This window comes from Amphiura filiformis, chromosome 20 (genome assembly GCF_039555335.1).
Source record: "Amphiura filiformis chromosome 20, Afil_fr2py, whole genome shotgun sequence".
NCBI lineage: Eukaryota > Metazoa > Echinodermata > Ophiuroidea > Amphilepidida > Amphiuridae > Amphiura > Amphiura filiformis.
The window spans coordinates 11083942-11089643 of NC_092647.1; positions in this window are offsets into that span (position 1 = coordinate 11083942).

Genomic DNA, 5702 nt, shown 5'->3' on the forward strand with positions numbered 1-5702 from the left:
GTGAGCATTATACAAGCAGACGGTTTATAGTATCCTCATGTACATTATAAGCATTACAAAAGAACGACTTCTGATGGCTCGGATATATCATGTATATTGCGAGGTATTGTGATCATGTGAAAGTTCCTACTTGTGCTGCTGTTTCAAACAAACATGTTCCGTGTGTGGTTCAAGTGGTATCAGAGTGGGTCAAGGGGTCTCTGATGGGACAAAGGGGGTCAGGGAGGATCAGTGGTGTCAGGGTGGGTCCAGGGATCACCATAGATCATGGTGTGTCAAGTATAGTAAGGGTGGGTCAAGGGGGCAGGGTGGGTCCGTTTGGGTCAGGGTGGGCCAAGTGGTGTCAGTGGTGCAATGGGTGTCAAAATGTGTCAACGTGTGTCGGGGGAGTCACATGGTGTCATGGCGGGTCAAATGGTATCATTGTGGGTCAAGTGGTGTCATGGTGGATGTCGTGATAAATCAAGGAGAAAGAACGGGTCAAAGGGTAAAAGGTGTGTCAAGTTGTGTTGGATCAAGTGGTATTAGGGTGGTTCAATGGATGTTAAGATGGTCAATTAGAGGTGTCACGGTGGGTTGGGTGTCATGGGGTGTTAGGGTGGGTCAATTGGCTTCATCAAGAAATGTCATGGTGTGTCAGGGATTACAGGTGGATGAGAGGGTCAACGGGTAATGGTGGGTCAAGGGGTGTCAGAGTGGGGCAAAGGTTTCATGGTGGGTCATTGTGTCATGGTGAATCACGGAGTGCCATTGTCAAATGGTGTCAGAGTTGGTCATGTGGTATTAGGGTGGGTTAAGTAGTGACAAGGGAGGTCAATTGGTGTCATGGAGGGTCAAGGGATATCATGGTGGGTCAGGAATGTACGTACGGGTCAAAGGATGTAAGAGTCGATCAAGTGGTGTTAGGTCAGAAGATATCATGGTGGTTCAAGGGGTGTTCGAACGGGTCAAAGGGTGTAAGGGTGGGTCAAGTGGTATTTGATCAGTAGGTGTCAGGGTGGCTCGAGGGGTGTCAGGGTGGGTCATGGGGTCAAGGTGGATCAATGGGTGTCGGGGTGGGTCAAGGATATTTATCACCATCGTACAGCTGTACTGTTCAATATATTGGACAAACCCTACAATCTTAGGAAATACTCCACATACGACACAGATGTAGAGTTTGCAACGCTGAATAATTCTTGATATGGGATTACGTGAAACATTTCAATTTGAGTTCAAATATTTACGTTGAAAAACAAAATTTTATGTAATTTTTACCACAATTTTTTACACAAAAATGCCATACAGAGGATATAACTTCCTCAAGGAACCTTTGGAGTAAATTTACCACGTAGCTATGGATTTTGCCTCTATCATGTCTATACTCTGAACATAAATACATGCTGCGGCTCTATCATATTCTTTCAACACATATATTTAAGTGCAAGCCTTACAATAGGTTTTCAAAGAAACCAATAATAACGGGATACATTCAGGGTTTTGAAATATAGGCATTCAAAGATCCAAGTATGAATTTCAATAGGATATGACACCACGATAAGTCATGCATACTCGGGTAGGCCATTTAGACCGACTGACAGCACAACGCCGCTACTTTTGTTTCTCTTTTTACATTATAGCTAGGAATAGCAATATCAAGTTATTGTCACCGAGGCTATAATAGCACAATGAGCATGTGAAACACTATACAATCTTCAATTGTCTACGTCAACAATAGGATTTTGACTTTGTTAAATGGAATTAGAATCTAAAATTAAAAAAAGAAATCTAAAAATACATCTATTTAGCTGAATTTATACTATAACACTGAGCGATAGCGATTGGTTTTTAGCCAATGAGATAGCACTCCTTTTCTTCCGTTCGGAAAAACGAGCTACCTTATTGGTGAAATAAAATCGCCCATCGCTCACCGACAGAGTATAAATTCAGCTTATTTTGTAAAGTGGCACTTAAAATTCCACGTGATGTGATGCAGGGCGTATTTCGATTGGTTAGTTTTACGTCTGTACAAAAATAATAATTTACCTGCTGTTAACTAGTGCACAAGCCATTTTTTCGGCCATTTCTCTATGGGATTTTCTTAACTATCAGATCTAATTGGAGGCACGTGAACACCCCACCCCCAATCGTGCCACTATGACCCTATGTCCACCACTCACCGCATTCAAAGATGATGTTTATAACATGCACATGGGTTACTCCACGGAGCGGGGACACACTGTTTGACATTTGTCTAGGCCTATATTATTGGATTCATTATTGGGACACAATTCATCCAAGTTACATCCAAATTTAGGTCAGAACTCTAATGTAGATTGGATGGATTACGTCAAAAACTCTATACTTAAAATGACTGTCAAAATCTCTCTGGCAAATCGCATGTCATGTAACCGATCGTGTGCCCTGTGTCTGTCTAAACTGTTTCCCTCTTACAAACAGTGTCTTATATGTTTCTTGTTCAAAGGCCTATTCAGTGATTTACTCATCCGGAGGATCGATCTTAAACATAATCAGAAAACATAATCTGCTAGTTAAGCCGAGTGCCCTTTATTTAAGACAAAATAAGACATTTTACGTGAATCTGTAACTTCTCTACTTAAAAAGATATTAGCTACATGTATTTGATTGGGGCTTTAACTTGGTCAATGCTGCTGTTTTCCTCGTTTTTTGCCACATATGTTTGTCATTTAAAAAAAACACCTAATGACAATTTTATTGATTTATCTTTTACTTCATATTTTTATACAATTTTAATTTTTTGTACACCCGGGTTTTATATACCTTTGCTGCGATTACTAAATGGGCCTTTAATATCTTTTCATGATATGGGTCTAATCCTCTGGTCATGAGTTTTGCACATTATACTGTATAGTCTTACAGTGTTAGTTTCCCTGTTCCGGGATTACACGTATATGACCACTTTGCTTATTCATCGTGAATAAGAATGGGCCCCGATATCTAGCTTGGTTTTTTATAGCCCGACGGCGCCCTATGGCCACAATTGATGTGCATGCGTACATTATTCAGATGTCACCAAATAGCCTAAAGCTGGTCTCCAAGTGCTTAAGTATGTGAATTATATTCCATTAAAGTAGAACACACATCCCACTTCTGACACCATTTTGCAGAATGTGGGTCACATGTATTTAGTGGAATAATTGACACACTTGTAAACCGGCTTACCAAATGAGTCCACTAAATATATAGAAAACACATCCTATCCTACACCACAATAGACAGCACAATGTCAATTTTAAACCTTAGCTACCGTTCTGTGGTTGGCGAAGATGTGATTATTATTTTTCCAAAACTAGTTCAGGCAATACGCCAGGATCAGCGCCTTTTATTATTGACGTGGAGACCTTGCAATTAAGGAGCCCGTAAAATCGTTCACTCAGCGAAAGAGTCATGCAAAATGTAGTATCAACTTTTCCAAGAATCCTTAATGGTTTTTAAAATAAATCATAAAATAATAAGTGGTCTCTCTGAGGCCCATTAGGGAACTCTTTGGTTCTCTAAAGAGGCTATAGAACTTGTAATGGTTCTTTAAAGGGGTTTTTTAACTTTTAAAGAACCGTTTAGAGGGTTCAAACGGCGAGGGTTCTCCAAGATGAACTATTTTTGGCTTTGAAACTTTTTTTTATCTTCTAAGAGTAACATTTAGTAATCATGACAAGCCTGAAACAAACTAATAAAAAATAAATACAATTTAAAATGTATAGAGCTATATACGAACGGAGGACTGGACCAGGTATCTCCAAGTCATTCAAAGTATTACGACACCACACAAAAAATTATTTTTGCACTTACTAAAACAAAGTAAATTTCTTGCAATCTGAAGAAATAATTAAAACTCAAAAAAAAAAAAAAAGAATTTTTGTCATTGTGTACATACACTGCATAATGAGACACAATTCATCAAGCTACATCCATAATAGAGGTCACTCTATATGGATGTAGATTGGATGGATTACGTCAAAAACGACTGATAAAATCTCTCTGCCAAATCACATGTCATGTAACCGATCGTGGGTTCTGTGTCTGTCCAAAGTGTTTTCCTCTTACAAACAGTGTCTTATATCCTGGTAATGCTTCTTGTTTAAAGGCCTATTCAGCGATTTGCTCATGAGGATCGTAAAAATCTTTAAAATGCATCTTTGTTTGTGTCATAGATGTGCTAACATAATCTGCTAATCTGCTAGTGACAAAATACGACATTTTACATAAATCTGTAACTTCTCTACTCAAAGATAAATTAGCTACATGTATTTGAATGTGGCTTCAACTTTGTCAATTCTGCTGTATTCCTCGTTTTTGCCACCACATTTTTCATTCAAAAATACTTAACGACAATGTTAATGACTTATCGTTCACTTTTAGGCAATTGATACACAATTTTTTTTACACCCGGGTTTATATACCTTCGCTGCGATCACTGAATGGTCCTTTAATATGTTTCAATGATATGGGTCTAATCCGCTGGTCATGAGTTTTGCACATTATACTGTATAGTCTTACAGTGTTAGTTTCCCTGTTACGGGATTACACGTATATGACCACTTTGCTTATTCATCGTGAGTAAGAATGGGCTTTTCCATTTAAAATCCACACTACCTCTGTGGAAGATTTAGCTAAAGTATTCCACAGAGGGAGCATAAGATATAGGTAGAGCCATAATACAAGGGGAGTATGGGTTTCAGAAAGATTAACTCTGACCAATTACATTTGAAAAACATACTCCCCCTGTGAAAGATATTTCCAAAATCTCCCACAGGGGTAGTGTGGATTTCAGCTGGAATGACCCAATCGCTGCAGACAAACAGCGGTCGAATATCTCATGTTATGTAACATAAACTTACATTACAAATTAAACATGAAAATACATGCAGGCCATATACTAAATTTATATAAGGTTTCTCAAGTCCAGCAACACTTCAAGCCACATTAATACAACGGGAAAACGAGGATGAAAAGAATATCACCCGACTAGCTTAACGCTGTTTGTAGCGAGTAATCTCGGTGTTTATATATTGCTAGAAAGGTTCGTGACATGTAAAAGTAAGGCAAAGTTAGTTGTGTTGCCCTCAGGGACCGACCCTAAATCATGAAAAATCAGGGTCGCATTTTTTAATGACAATTTTAACAGATATGTTCAAAAAAATCAATGTTTTTCACTTTGAATTAATATTTTATTGAAATACTAATCTTAAATTGATTCTCTAACAAGTATCATTTAGTCAAAATTGGCAAATGTTCCTAATGGAAGAAGCATTATTTAATATTTGTGGGGATTTTATTCAAACGAAAGTTTAAAAAAAGAAAAAGAAGAAAAAAAAAGATAATCGACCGACCGACCCAACTTTCCATTTCCTCCACTTGAGGGCAACACAACATTTTTGGCCAAATAGGCTGGGAAAAGTTCAGAGAGAACCCAATACAAAGTTCGAAGAAAATAACCTTCAAATTGCTTTTTGTTAGTAGGCCTAAGTGATAGTGCTTTGATTTTGCTTAAAAACTTTATGAAAACTTTATTTACAGAGTAAGTATATTCTTCAAATTGATAGACAATGATTGATAGACTTTTATGTCCAAAGGTTTAACAACAATAGACCATATGACTATGTTGATGACATACAAACCTCCAATCTGTATCCAACGGTTTAACAACTATAGACCATAACACTATGTTGATGACATACAAA